Source organism: Moschus berezovskii, chromosome 8, assembly GCF_049115385.1.
Source record: "Moschus berezovskii isolate FMDL1 chromosome 8, NW_MosBer_1.0, whole genome shotgun sequence".
NCBI classification, from domain to species: domain Eukaryota; kingdom Metazoa; phylum Chordata; class Mammalia; order Artiodactyla; family Moschidae; genus Moschus; species Moschus berezovskii.
This window is the reverse complement of record NC_142467.1, coordinates 104368265-104384673: the sequence shown is the minus strand read 5'-3', so window position 1 is coordinate 104384673 and position 16409 is coordinate 104368265. Positions and strand designations below refer to the sequence as shown.

Here is a 16409-nt window from a genome sequence, read left to right as displayed (position 1 = left end):
TGTATATATGGAATTTAGAAAGATGGTAACGATAACCCTGTATACGAGACAGCAAAAAAGACACAGATGTATAGAACAGTCTTTTGGACTCTGTGGGAGAGGGTGAGGGTGGGATGATTTGGGAGAATGGCACTGAAACATGTATATCATATGTGAAACGAATCGCCAGTCCAGGTTCGATGCATGATACAGGATGCTCGGGTCTGGTGTACTGGGATGACCCAGAGGGATGGGATAGGGAGGGAGGTAAGAGGGGGGTTCAAGATGGGGAACACATGTACACCCGGGGCAGATTCATGTCAATGTATGGCAAAACCAATACAATAATGTAAAGTAATTAGCCTCCGACTAAAATAAATAAATTTTTTAAAAAATAAAACACAAAAGAAAGGATGAGTGAAAAAAGTTTTTCATAGCAGCACCATTTAAATTGCCAAAAGATTGGAAAGTTCCATATGGCCAACAGGAGGGAGCAGTTGAATAAACTGCGGCATGATCACATGATGGAGTACTACGCAGCTGTAAAAAAAGAAAGAGGAAGCGCTCTGTACTCAAGAAAGAGAGAGAAGAAAACATGAAAAATTGTAAATTGTTACTGAAAGGAAGGGAAAGAACATGATGGAGGGTTCTCCATCCAAGAATAGAAGCTAGATGTCTCTCTCTATATCTTATTCGGTAGATCTGATTTTGGAGCCATGCAAGTATTTTGAGGGCAAGAAGAGAAGGGGGCGACAGAGGATGAGGTGGTTGGATGGCATCACTGACTCAATGGACATGAGTTTGAGCAGACTCTGGGAGATAGTGAAGGACATGGGAGCGTGGCATGCTGCTGTCCATGGAGTTGCAAAGAGTTGGACGTGACTGAGCGATTGAACAACAACAAAATCATATTAGATTTAAAAATCAGTCCCCTCACTTCATACCCATTAAGATAGCTAATATTAAAAACAAAAAGAACAAGTTTTGGTGAAGATGTGGAGAAATCAGAACCCTGTGCATGGTTGCTAAAATAAAATAGTGCAGCCATTCTGGAGAACAGAAAGACGTTCCTCAAAAAAGTAAACATACAATTACCACATGATCCAGCAATTTTACTCCTGGATATACACCTGAAATAAGTCAAAGAAGGAACCTAAATAGATATTGTACATGCATGTTCATAGCAGAACTAAGCTGCATTTGTTATAGTACAAAATTCAGTTTTTGTTCAGTCGCTCAGTGGCGTTGGACTCTTTGTGACCCCATGGACTGCAGCATGCCAGGCTTCCCTGTCCTTCACTATCTCCTGGAGCTTGCTCAAGATCATGTCCATTGAATCGGAAAATACTTCAAGAGATGGAAGTACTAGACCACCTTACCTGCCTCCTGAGAAACCTGTATGCAGGTCAGGAAGCATACCTACCCTCCTCCTACCCTCAATCTTTCCCAGCATCAGGGTCATTTCCAATGAGTCAGTTTTTTGTGTGAGGTGGCCAAAGTACTGGAGTTTCAGCTTCAGCATCAGTCCTTCCAATGAATATTCAGGACTGATTTCCTTTAGGATTGACTGGTTTGATCTCCTTACAGTCCAAGCAACTCTCAAGAGGCTTCTCCAACAGCACAGTTTGAAAGCATCAACTCTTCGGCACTCATTCTTCTTTATGATCTAAATCTCACATCCATACACAACTACTGGAAAACCACAGCTAAGAATATATGGACCTTTGTTGGCAAGGGGATCTCTGCTTTTTTTTTTTTTCTTACTATCTAGTTTTGTCATAGCTTTTCTTCCAAGGATCAAGTGTTTTTTAATTTCATGGCTGTAGTGATTTTGGAGCCCAAGAATATAAAGTCTTTCACTGTTTCCTTTGTTTCCCCATCTATTTGCCATGAAGTGATGGGACTGGATACCATGATCTTAGTTTTCTGAATGTTGAGTTTTAAGCCAGCTTTTTCACTCTCCTCCTTCACTTTCATCAAGAGGCTCTTTATTTCTTCTTCACTTTCTGCCGTAACAGTGGTGTCATCTGCATATTGGTTATTGATATTTCTCCCAGCAATCTTGATTCCAGCTTGTGCATCATCCAGTCCAGCATTTCACATGATATACTCTGCATGTAAGTTAAATAAGCAGGGTGACAATATGCAGCCTTGATGTATTCCTTTCCCAATTTGGAATCAGTCCATTGTTCCATGTCCAGTTCTCACTGTTGCTTCCTGACCTGCATACAGATTTCTCAGGAGGCAGGTAAGGTGGTCTAGTACTTCCATCTCTTGAAGTATTTTCCACAGCTTATTGTGATCCACAGTACTCAGAGATAGCTTTAAATGGGGTGGTGGAATAGCGATGTGAATGTTTCAATAATAATAGCCGGCTAATAATTATCATTATTAACATAATTAACATAAACCCTGTTATTTGAGATGTTTTCTAATCACACATTGTTTATAGTTGCACAATCTTATCGTGTTGTTTTTCTTGTTTTTATGATTTAAAAAAATAAAAAATTTCTGTCGTCATAAAGAAATTTCCTAAAAATTGAAAGCTTCAGGTTAGAGACATAACAGTACAAAATGAAACTATTTCAAGTGACATTGCATGCATGCTCCACCCCTCAGTCATGGCCGACTCTTTGGGACCCTGTGGACTCTAGCCCCCCACGCTCCTCTGTCCATGGTATTTTCCAGGCAAGAATACTGGAGTGAGTAGCCATTTTCTCCTCCAAGGGATCTTTCTGACCCAGGGACGGAACCCTTGTCTCCTGTGTCTCCTGCATTGGCAGGCAGATTCTTTACCACGGAGCCACTAGGGAAGACCCTCAAGTGACAATATGGGACAGTAATTTGACAGCATAATCCCGATGGGATATACCCGAAGGACAAAAAGGAGAAAAAAAAAAAACAGAAAAAAAGACATCAGGGGATTTTCAATATTCATACTGTTTCAGGCACTGTTTCCTTATTCTGAGATAATATGTGTGCCTTGTGGAATAAAGGAAATGTCAGTGTCATTGAGAATCTGAATTTTCAGCATGGGGAAGACAGGTATAAGATTTATCAGATGAAGTAAGTCATATAACCCTAAATATGAATTGAAAGTATCGATATAAGTTCATGATGCATTTTACTTTTTAAAAAATAGTGAGGAATTTCCTATTTCTGTCCAATAAAAACACTAGAAACAACTAATAACCCATTAGCCATGAGTACCCTTGACTGTGGTTTGTAAACCACTTTCCAGTCAAAGGAACAAGGTCTCCTTGGAGAAATGGCTGATTCCATGCTTGAGGCAAGAAATGTACAAGATGTCCCTTATCTTGTTACATCATATAGCAAGGAAGCTACCTAAGAGTCTTGTCCAAAAGAGCTCAGGAGTCAATGTGAAGAGTCTTCCACTGGCCAGAGAAGGGATAATAATTTGATTAGTCAAAGCTGTGGTTTTTCCAGTAGTCATGTATGGATGTGAGAGTTGGACTATAAAGAAAGCCGAAGAATTGATACTTTTGAACTGTGGTGTTGGAGAAGACTCTTGACAGTCCCTTGGACTACAAGGAGATCCAACCAGTCCATTCTAAAAGAAATCAGTCCTGAATTTCATTGGAAGGATTGATGCTGAAGCTGAAACTCCAATACACTGGCCACCTGATGCAAAGAACTGACTCATTTGAAAAGACCCTGATGCTGGGAAAGATTGAAGGCGGGAGGAGAAGGGGACGACAGAGGATGAGATGGTTGGATGGCATCACCGACATGATGGACATGAGTTTGAGCAAGCTCCAGGAGTTGGTGATGGACAGGGAGGCCTGGCGTGCTGCAGTCCATGGGGTCGCAAAGAGTCGGACACGACTGAGCAGCAGAACTGGAACCGCAACTGAGTGATAAGGACTGCAATGTGTGTGTCTGTCAGTGGCACAGTTGTGTCCGACTCTTCGCAACTCCATGGACTGTAGCCCGCCAGGCTCCTCTGTTGAATTCTCCAGGCAAGAATACTGGAGTGGATTGTCATTCCCTCCTCCAGAGGATATTCCTGACTCAAGGATCAAATCCAGGTTTCCCGCATTTCAGGCAGATTCTTTACCACTGCACCATTTGGGAAACCAATGAGTTAATAGATCTAGGCAGTAATCATTGATAGCAGATAGCATTTCAGTGGAGAGACAGTGAGTGGAGGTTATGGAAGTATAAGATGCCTCAAGAGTCGATACATATCAATTGGGTGATAGATGTTCATGGGGGTTCATTATATTGGGTTGGCCAAAAGGTGTGTTCAGTCTTTTCCATAAGATGGATCTGCTAGCACTTTATTGTCTTTAACTTTATTTGGAACAATTTTTTATTGTATTGTGACAGCTGTCATATCAGCCTGCATTTAAAAAATAACATCAAAATTGGTGAATTTCATGTAGCCATTTTAATATTGAAGATGGGAAAGAAAAAAGCAACATTTTGGAATATTATACTTTATTATTTCAAGAAAGGCAAAAATGCAACTGAAACCAAAAAAAAAAAAACATGATTTGTGCAGTGTATGGAGAAAGTGGTGTGTGTTTGTGTGTGCTTAGTTGCGTCCGACTCTTTTCAGCCCCACGGACTGTAGCCCGCCAGGTTACTCTGCCCATGGGATTCTTCAGGCAAGAATACTGGAGCGGGTTGCCATGGCCTTCTCCAGGGGATCTACCCAACCCAGGGATTGAACTCAGGTCTCCAGCATTGCAGAAAAATTCTTTACATCTGAGCCACCAAGGAAGCCCAAGTATACTAGAGTGGGTAGCCCATCCCTTCTCCAGGGGATCTTCCCAACCCAGGGATCGAACCCAGGTTTCCAGGATTGCAGGTGGATTCTTTACCATCTGAGCCACCAGGGAAGCATGGAGAGGGTGCTGTGACTGACGAAGCATGTCAAAAGCAGTTTGTAAAGTTTTGTGCTGGAGATTTCTCTCTGGATGATGCTCCATGGTCAGGCAGACCAGTTGAAGCTGATAGCATTCAAACCGAGACATTCGTTGAGAACAGCCAATATTGCACCATGTGGGAGACAGCCGACATACTCAAAATACCCAAATCAAGCACTGAAAATCATTTGCACCAGCTTGGTTATGATAATCACTTTGATGTTTGGGCTCCACATAATTTAAGTGAAAAAAAACCTTCTTGATCCTACTTCCACGTGCGATTCTTTACTTAAACATAATGAACAGGGCTTTCCTGTTGCTTCAGTGGTTAAGAATCCACCTGCCAATGCTGGCGACACTGGTTCCATCCCTGGTTAGGGAAGATTCCACATGCTGTGAAGCAACTAAGCCCATGTGCCACAACTAATGAGCCCATGTGTAGCAACTACTGAAGCCTGGGAGCCCTTGAGCCAGGGCTCCACATTAAGAGAAATCGCCACAGTGAAAAGCCCAAGAACCACAGCTAGAGAGTAACCTCCACTCTCCAAAACTACAGAAAGCCCACATGCCACAACGAAGACCCGGAGCAGCCAAAAATGCATGGATAAATTAAAACTACCTTATTTTTCAAAAAGCATAATGAAAATGTTCCATTTTTTAAAACAAATTGTGACAGGCAATGAGAAGCAGATACCATACAATAATGTGGAACAGAAGGGATCATGGGGCAAGTGAAATGAACCATCAACCACACCAAAGACTAGGTTGAAGACTAGCCATCAACCACACCAAAGGCTAGTCTTCATCCAAAGAAGGTGATGTTGTGTATATGGTGAAATTGGAAGGGAATCCTCTATGATAAGCTCTTTCTGGAAAATCAAACGATTAATTACAGCAAGCACTGCGCCCAGTTAGAAAGCAGCACTTAACAAAAAGTGTCCAGAATTAGTCAACAGTAAACAAAAGAGTCCGAAATGCAGTACTTGGATGCAATCTTAAAAACAACAGAATGATTTCTATTCGTTTCCAAGGCAAACCATTCAATATTACAGTAATCCAGGCCTATGCCCCAACCAGTAATGCTAAAGAAGCCGAAGTTAATCGGTTCTATGAAGACCTACAAGACCTTTTAGAACTAACACCCAAAAAAGATGTCCTTTTCATTCTAGGGGACTGGAATGCAAAAGTAGGAAGTCAAGAAATACCTGGAATAACAGGCAAATTTGGCCTTGGAGCACGGAATGAAGCAGGGCAAAGGCTAATAGAGTTTTATCAAGAGAACGCACTGGTCATAGCAAACACCCTCTTCCAACAACACAAGAGAAGGCTCTACACATGGACATCACCAGATGGTCAACACCGAAATCAGATTGATTATATTCTTTGCAACCAAAGATGGAGAAGCTGTATACAGTTAGCGAAAACAAGACCAGGAGCTGACTGTGGCTCAGATCATGAACTCCTTATTGCCAAATTCAGACTGAAATTGAAGAAAGTAGGGAAAACCACTAGACCATTCAGATATGACCTAAATCAAATCCCTTATGATTATACAGTGGAAGTGAGAAATAGATTTAAGGGACTAGATCTGATAGATAGAGTGCCTGATGAACTATGGACGGAGGTTCGTGACATTGTACAGGAGACAGGGACCAAGACCATCCCCATGGAAAAGAAATGCAAAAGAGCGAAATGGCTGTCTGAGGAGGCCTTACAAATAGCTGTGAAAAGAAGAGAAGTGAAAAGCAAAGGAGAAAAGGAAAGATATAAGCATCTGAATGCAGAGTTCCAAAGAATAGCAAGGAGAGATAAGAAAGACTTCCTCAGTGATCAATGCAAAGAAATAGAGGAAAACAAAAGAATAGGAAAAACAAGAGACCTCTTCAAGAAAATTAGAGATTCCAAGGGAACATTTCATGCAAAGATCAGCTCGATAAAGGACAGAAATGGTATGGACCTAACAGAAGCAGAAGATATTAAGAAGAGGTGGCAGGAATACACAGAAGAACTGTACAAAAAAGATCTTCACAACCAAGATAGTCACGATAACGTGATCACTGACCTAGAGCCAGACATCTTGGAATGTGAAGTCAAGTGGGCCTTAGAAAGCATCACTACTAACAAAGCTAGTGGAGGTGATGGAATTCCAGTTGAGCTATTTCAAGTCTTGAAAGATGATGCTGTGAAAGTGCTGCACTCAATATGCCAGCAGATTTGGAAAACTCAGCAGTGGCCACAGGACTGGAAGAGGTCAGTTTTCATTCCAATCCCAAAGAAAGTCAATGCCAAAGAATGCTCAAACTACCGCACAATTGCACTCATCTCACACGCTAGTAAAGTCATGCTCAAAATTCTCCAAGCCAGGCTTCAGCAGTATGTAAACCGTGAACTCCCCGATGTTTAAGCAGGTTTTAGAAAAAGGCAGAGGCACCAGAGATCAAATTGCCAACATCCGCTGGATCATGGAGAAAGCAAGAGAGTTTCAGAAAAACATCTATTTCTGCTTCATTGACTATGCCAAAGCCTTTGACTGTGTGGATCACAATAAACTGTGGAACATTCTGAAAGAGATGGGAATCCCAGACCACCTGACCTGCCTCTTGAGAAACCTGTATGCAGGTCAGGAAGCAACAGTTAGAACTGGACATGGAACAACAGACTGGTTCCAAATAGGAAAAGGTGTACGTCAAGGTTGTATATTGTCACCTTGCTTATTTAACTTATATGCAGAGTACATCATGAGGAATGCTGGGCTGGAAGAAGCACAAGCTGGAATCAAGATTGCCGGGAGAAATATCAATAACTTCAGATATGCAGATGACACTATCCTTATGGCAGAAAGTGAAGAGGAACTCAAAAGCCTCTTGATGAAAGTGAAAGAGGAGAGTGAAAAGGTTGGCTTGAAGCTCAACATTCAGAAAACAAAGATCATGGCATCTGGTCCCATCACTTCATGGGAAATAGATGGAAAAACAGTGGAAACAGTGTCAGACTTTATTTTTTGGGGCTCCAAAATCACTGCAGATGCTGATTGCAGCCGTGAAATTAAAAGACGCTTATTCCTTGGAAGGAAAGTTATGACCAACCTTGATAGTATATTAAAAAGCATGATCCAGCAATAGCACTCCTGGGCATACACACCGAGGAAACCAGAATTGAAAGAGACACATGTATTCCAATGTTCATTGCAGCACTGTTTATAATAGCCAGGACATGGAAGCAACCTAGATGTCCACCTGCAGATGAATGGATAAGAAAGCTTTGGTACATATACACAATGGAGTATTTTTCAGCCATCAAAAAGAATGCATTTGAATCAGTTTTAATGAGGTGGATGAAATTGGAGCCAATTATACAGAGTGAAGTAAGCCAGAAAGAAAAACATCAATACAGTATACTAACGCATATATATGGAATTTAGAAAGATGGTAACCTGAACCCTGTATACGAGACTGCAAAAGAGACATAGACATATAGAACAGTCTTTGGGACTCTGTGGGAGAGGGTGAAGGTGGGATGATTGGGGAGAATGGCATTGTAGCATGTATATTATCATAAGTGACCAGGCCAGGATCGACGCATGATACAGGGTGCTTGGGGCTGGTGCACGGGGATGACATGGAGGGAGGATATGGGGAAGAGGGAGGTGGGAGGGGGGTTCAAGAAAGAGAACACATGTACACCCGGGGCGGATTCATGTCAATGTATGGCAAAACCAACCAATATATTAATGTAAGGTAATTTGCCTCCAATAAAATAAATGTTAAAAAAATAATAAAAATAAAAAGCAGAGATATTACTTTGCCAACAAAGGTCCGTCTAGTCAAAGCTATGGTTTTTCCCGTGGTCATGTATGGATGTGAGAGTTGGACTGTGAAGAAAGCTGATCGCCGAAGAATCGATGCTTTTGTTTTTTGTTTTTTTTTTTTTTTAAATTTTTTAAGAATTCTTTTATTTACAAATAACAAAAACCCATAACACAAAACTGTTATATGTTAATATAATTTTAATAAAAAATACAGATGTTTTTCTTTAAAAAAATAAAATAAGAAGCATGGCATTGTTTTACATTTTTGTCAGTTTCTCCCACATCTAGCTTACCAGGAGAGAGCTAGATTTTCGTATCTGCTTTGCAGTCACTCTACTAGAGTAACCTATAACATGCAGTTTCTGTATACTCAGCAAAGAATGAGAATGTGACAAAACCGACTCTGATCCCAAGGAAAGGGCCTTGAGGACTTCTCCGGGCCATACTGAGAACCGCTCGCTGCCCTAGTCTAATCACATTTCACATACAAGAACTTGAATCTCAAGAGAGATCAACTGAGATCCAAAACGATAAGGCCTGTTAACAATGGGATACAGATCCTGGATGGTTTAACTGGCTTTCCTAGGTTTACATTCCCAATCAGAAATACACCCTAATGACCTGTCCTGCCTGCGCTAGTTGTAGGAACTGTCAAAATATATTAACAACGACAAAACAGGAAAGGAAAACCAACAAATGTGATAAATTCTGTGTTAGCGCTTGGATTAGGATCTCTACTAGAACTGAAACACTAAGACAAATTCTACTGCACTCCTTCACACACACTGGTGATGACTCATCAATACCCGAGAAATACAGAAAACGGAATTACCATTTATAACATCAGCAACTATCACATTTTCTGAATCTGAAACAATTCATGACACAATCTGAAAATTTTTCACAAGTACTGAATGAAAAGGCGTTGGGTATATTAAGAGACTACAAATAAACTGGCCATCACGGGGGACTTTTCAGGTAAAATGGAGTTGTTTTGAAATGTAGATATTTTTCATTCTTTAACAGGACCTTACTTTGCCTTTTATGTATTGGGTTGGCCCAAAAGTTCTTTTGATTTTTAAGCAAAAATAAAAAACACATTTTCACTTTCACCAAGAACTGAACTGAACAACATATTCACCATTTTGTTCCACTACCTTCTGCCATTTTTCAGGCAACTTCATAATTCCATCTTCCCAAAACTTTTTATCTTTTTGAGCAAAGAACTGTTCCAGGTGCCTTTTGCAGTCTTCCAGGGAACTGAAATTTTTTCCATTGAGAGAATTTTGTAAAGACCGAAATAAATGGAAATCTGAAGGTGCAATGTCTGGGGAATATGGTGGAGGAATCAGAACTTCCCAGCCAAGCTGTACCAATTTTTGTCTGGTCATCATAGAAACATGTGGTCTTGCATTATCCTGATGAAAGATTATGCATTTTCTGTCGACTGATTCTGGATGCTTTTCATTGAGTGCTGCTTTCAATTGGTCTAACTGGGAGCAGTACTTCTTAGAACTGATTGATTGGTTTTCTGGAAGGAGCTCATAATAGAGGACTCCCATCCAATCCCACCATATACACAACATCACCCTCTTTGGATGAAGACCAGCCTTTGGCATGGATGGCGGCGGTTCATTTCGCTTGTCCCAAGATCTCTTCCGTTCCACATTATTGAACAGTATCCATTTCTCATTGCCTGTCACAATTTGTTTTAAAAACGGAACACTTTCATTACGTTTTAGTAGAGAATCACATGTGGAAATACGATCAAGAAGGTTTTTCTGGCTTAACTTAAGTGGAACCCAAACATCAAAGCGATTAACATAACCAAGCTGGTGCAAATGGTTTTCAACGCTCGATTTGGATATTTTGAGTATGTCGGCTATCTCTCGTGTGGTATAATGTTGATTGCTCTCAATTAATGTCTCGATTTGACTGCTATCCACTTCAACTGGTCTACCTGACCGTGGAGCATCATACAGAGAGAAATCTCCAGCACGAAACTTTGCAAACCACTTTTGACATGTTCGCTCAGTCACAGCACCTTCTCCATACTCTGCACAAATCTTTTTTTTTGTATCTGTTGCATTTTTACCTTTCTTGAAATAATCAAGCATAATATGCCGAAATTGTTGCTTTTTTTCTTCCATCTTCAATATTAAAATGGCTACTACCCCCAAATTCACCAATTTTGATAAGTTTCTTTTAAAAAATGCACATTGCTGTGATAGGTGTCATAGTACAATCTCACAAAATTGTTTTAAATGAAGTTAGAGACAACTAAGCACAACTATAGTCATTGTACAAAAAAAACCTAAGTGAACTTTTTGGCCAATCCATTAAAAAAAAGAACAACTCAGTGAATCTCCCTGTTCACCTCTAGGTGACTTCCTTTATATCCTACCAGATGATCCAAATCTTCTTTAAAAGGATCATAGCCTTGTTCTTTTAAACAACGTAGGGCCCAGAAAAGCTGATCCAGGGGAGGAAATTCTTCCCAAGGAACCCACTCCCAACTTTCATTCTTTTCAGGCTCTACATTCTTTGGTTCTGAATCATGAGTCAGGGCCACCTCTCCTTTCATTAAAATAGTGACATAATGGTAATTCTCTTCTTCAATGAAAGAATTCACAACCGAGGCAAAGCGAACGTTTTTCAGGTGAAGAGCTGCTTCTTCCCAGGTTTCCCTTTGAGCACATTCTTCCCAGCTTTCACCGAACTCCAAGTGGCCCCCGGGAAGCTGGAAACTGCCGGCTCCGAACGACCCTTTCCTCCTCCCCAGGAGGACGCAGCGAGGATGCCTGCCGCTGGTCACCACGACGCCCACTCCGACCAGAATCGATGCTTTTGAACTGTGGTGTTGGAGAAGACTCTTGAGAGTCCCTTATACTGCAAGGAGATCCAACCAGTCCATTCTAAAGGAGATCAATCCTGGGTGTTCATTGGAGGGACTGATGCTAAAGCTGAAGCTGCAATACTTTGGCCACCTCATGCGACGAGTTGACTCACTGGAAAAGACTCTGAAGCTGGGAAAGGTTGGGGGCGGGAGGAGAAGGGGACGACGGAGAATGAGATGGCTGGATGGCATCACCGACTCTGTGGACATGAGTTTGAGTGTACTCTGGGAGTTGGTGATGGACAGGGAGGCCTGGTGTGCTGTGATTCATGGGGTCGCGGAGAGTCGGACACGACTGAGCGACTGAACTGAACTGAACTGAAACACATAATGTCGCAAAGAGTCGGACACGACTGAGCGACTGAATTGAACTGAACTGAAACACATAATCTTCCATCAGCATAATGCAAGACCTTTTATTTCTTTGATGACAAGGCAAAAATTGCTACCGATTGACTGGGAAGGTCTGATTCAACTGCAATATTCACCTGACATTGCACCTTTGGATTTGCATTTATTTTAGTCTTTAAAATATTCTTAGTGAAAAAAATTTCATTTCCCTGGAAAACTGTAAAAGACACCTTGAACAGTTCCTCACTCAAAAACATAAAAAATTTGGGGAAGATGGAATTATGAAGTTGCCTGAAAAATGGCAGCAGGTCGTGGACAAAACAGTGAATACATTGTTCAATAAAGTTCTTGGTAGAAATGAAAAATGTGCCTTTTAACTTAATAACAAGTCCAATACAGTTCTACCTTTTAAAAATGTATTTATTTTTAATTGGAAGATAATTGCTTCACAATATTGTTTCTCTCCGCTGTCCCCTCCCTCTCGAACCTCCCTCCCACCTCCAGCCCCATCCCACCCCTCTAGGTTGTCACAGAGCACCGAGTTTGAGTCCCTGCATCATACAGCAAATTCCCACTGGCTGTCTGTTTTACATATGGTAATGTACATGTTTCAGTGCTACTCTCCCAGTTCGTCTCACCCTCTCCTTCCCCTGATATAATAGGCTTGAGGTTCATTCACCTCATTAGAACTGACTCAGATGTGTTCTTTTTTATAGCTGAGTAATATTCCATTGTATATATGTACTACAACTTCCTTATCCACTCTTCTGTAGATGGACATGTAGGCTACTTCCATGTCCTCGCTATCATAAATAGTGCTGTGAGGAACACTGGGGTACAGGTATCTTTTTCAATTTTGGTTTCCTCATGGTATATGCCCAATAGTGGGATTGTTGGGTCAGATGGTAGTTTTATTCTTAGTTTTTTAACGAATCTCCATACTGTTCTCCAGAGTGATTGTATCAATTTACATTTACACCAACAGTGCAAAAGTGTTCTCTTTTCTCCACACCCTCTCCAGCAATTATTGTTCATAGATTTTTATGATGGCCATCCTGACTGGTGTGAGGTGATACCTCATAGTAGTTTTCATTTGCATTTATCTAATGATGAGCAACATTGAACATCTTTTCCGGTGCTCATTAGCCATCCATATATCTTCTTTGGAGAAATGTCTGCTTAGGTCTTCTGCCCATTTTTTGACTAAGCGGTTTGTTTTCCTGATGTGGAGCTGTATGAGTTGCTTATATATTTTGAAGATTAACCCTTTGTCAGTTGTTTCGTTTGCAACTTCTATCACAATTTTATTTATTATTTATTTTTGGCTGTGCTGGGTCTTCACTGCTTCGCAGGCTTTTTCTGCAGTTGGGGCGAACGGGCTTCTCATTGCAGTGGCTTCTCTTGTTGCACAGCACAGGCTCTAGGGAGAGAGAGTCACAGCAGTTGCTGCACACAGGCTCCGTAGTTGCGGCTCCCGGGCTCTAGAGCACAGTCTCCGTAGTTACGGTGCATGGGCTTAGTTTCTCTGCAACATGTGGGATCTTCCCAGGCCAGGGATTGAACCCATGTCTCTTGTTTTGGCAGGAGGATTCTTTACCACTTTACCAGAGAAGCCCAATTCTCTATACTTTTGAATATACTTGAAATGTTCTGTTTAGGAAAAAATGTTAAAAATTCTTTTGCCCTGTATCTTTTCCTCAAAGCAGGGTGATTAGGAGCTCATTGGTGCTGGGGAAACATTTCTCAGGAAGTGCCAACATCTGACCCATTTACCTCACACCTCACCTGTTGGCCTCTAGCATACCGCCAAGGGCCGAGCTCACGATTTCGCTGCAATATCCTGAGTGCTCAGTTGCAAAACTCCCTCCTCTCTAATTCCAGGTGTTGAGAGATTAAATCTCACCTCTAGTACCGGAGAAAAAGGCAACTGAAGTCAATCTCTGCCCACTGGAGAGTGTAGAATAACACCAGCTGGAAGCTGTGAGGTCGCTCTTACACATCACAAGTTGTTTTCCCCTTTGGCAAAATAGATCTGATCAATTCTTGGAGCAGTCTGCCCTGGATGTAACAATTTGGCTGTGGTTTCAGACTGTCTAGAGGGCCAGCCCTAAGGCCCAACTAGCTGTTAGGGGTGCTGGGATGGGGGCCAGTGGGGAAGACTTGGCTTGATAAGGGCCCCAGATATGGAAATAATAAATGTCTGGACTCATCCAGGATGTGGGAGTCTGGCCATAATAGATTGTCCTGTGGGCTGGCCCTCTGCTGGGGAGGCCGGGGCAATCAGGTGGATGGGCAGAAATGACGCTATTTGTTGAATACTTTCCACACCCTGGCACAGTTATTGTTCAGTCGTTCAGTTATGTCGGATTCTTTGCAACCCCGTGGACTACAGCACGCGAGGCGTCCCCGTCCTTCACTGTTTCCAGGGGTTTGCTCAAACTCATGTCCACTGAGTCGATGATGCCATCAAACCATCTCATCCTCTGTCGCCCCCTTCTCCTCCTGCCCACAATCTTTTCCAGCATCAGGGTCTTTTCCAATGAGTTGGCTCTTTGGGTCAGGTGGCCAAAGTATTGGAGTTTTAGCTTCAACATCAGTCCTGCCAATGAATATTCAGGTTGATTTTCTTTAGGATTGATTGATCTTCTTGCAGTCCAGGGGACTCTCAAGAGTCTTTTCCAGCACCACAGTTTGAAGGCACGGTCCTTCAATCCATTTTGCATGGATCTCCTCATTTAACTCTCTGAGCCACCAGGGAAGCCCATTTAACTCTCCCAATAACCCTACGAGGTTGATACTATTCTTCTGTTTCAGAGATGGGCAAAATGAGGCTCGAGACTAAGTCTTTCTCTAGTTAGTAAGAAACAGAGTGAGAATAGGAATCTGGGTGAGCTGGCTCAGCAGGAGTCAGCAAATTTTATCTAAAGGCCACATGAAGCTGAATGAAATGAAATTACTCCCCAGAAAGGTTTCTTCACCCCATGTTCATTGATGCATTTTTTTTTCATAATAGCCAAAACAAGGAAACAACCTAAGTGCCCCTCAATGGATAAAGAAAACGCGATATGCTCATAATATACAAGGGCTTCTCTGATGGCTCACTGGGTAAAGAATCTGCCTGCAATGCAGAAGACACATGAGATTCGGGTTCGATCCCTTGGTTTGAGAAGATTCCCTAGAGAAGGAAATGGCAACCCGCTCCAGTATTCTTGCCTGGAGAATCCCATGGACAGAGAAGCCTGGCGAGCTACAGTCTAAAGAGTTGCAAAGAGTCAAACATAACTGAGAGATTAAGCATATATGCATATTATATATATATCAATTTGTATTTATATAAATTGTGATATATACAATTCAGGCATAAAATATAAGAAAGTGCTGCCATTTGCAACGACAGGAACGGAAGTTGATGGCATTATACTAAGTAAAATAAGTCAGACAGAGAAAGACATATACTGTATGATCTTGCTTATATGTGGAATCTACAAAAGGAAAAATGAACTCATAGAAGCAGAGGGTAGAATGGTGGTTGCCAAGGGCAGCAAGTGGGGGAAACGGGGTGATGTTGGTGAAAGGGTACAGACTTTTAGTTATAAGATAAATAACTTCTGAGGCCCTCATGTACAGCATGGCGACTACAGTCACCGATTTTGTATTCTTGAAACCTGCTAAAAGAGTAGATCTTAAACATTCTCACCATGTACACACAAAATGATAACCGTGAGAGGTGAGGTGTTGGACATGTTAACTAACCTTATTAAGGTAATCATTTTGCAATATATACCTACATCAAATCAGCACGTTGCATGCCTTAAACTTACACAATGTTTTCTGTCAATTATATCTCAATAAAGCTGGAGGTGGAGGATGCACACTGTAAGCATTTTCAACTTTGCACAACAAATGGTCTCCATCGCAGGGACACAACTCTGCTGTTAGAGCATGGAAATAATCACAGGCAATGTAGAAACAAGTGAGAGAGAATGTATTCCAAGAAATCTTCCTTTTACATAAACTAATTGTGCTACATCCATGGAATGGAATATTAGTCAGCCATATAAAGGAGTGATTCATAATAAAATGCATTGATTCAGGCTACAACATGAATGAAACTTGAAAACACTATGTTCAATGAAAAGAAAAAGCCAGGCACAAAAGTCACATATTGTATGATTACATTTATATGAAATACCCATAACAGGTAAATCCAGAGACCAAAAGACTGGCAATTGCCAGAGGCTGGTAAATGAAGGAAAGTAACTGTTTATTGGGTACAGGGTTTTATATTGGGGTGATGAAAATTTTGGAACTAGATCAGATACAGGTGATGGCTGTACAAAATTGTAAATGTAATAATGCCACAGAATTGTACGCTTTTAAGTGGTTCACTTTATGTTAGGTGAATTTCACCTCAAAAACAAAAAACAGCTGTTTACAAAAACAGATGATCAATACACAGACTGTGTTTTGGCCACTCTTGCTT

General features: G+C 41.3%; 1 pseudogene; it reads right to left on the bottom strand.

The window, feature by feature from the left end:
- Positions 1–10733: 10733 nt before the first annotated feature.
- Positions 10734–13728, bottom strand: LOC129558091 (nucleotide triphosphate diphosphatase NUDT15 pseudogene; annotated as a pseudogene).
- Between the last annotated feature and the right edge of the window lie 2681 nt (positions 13729–16409).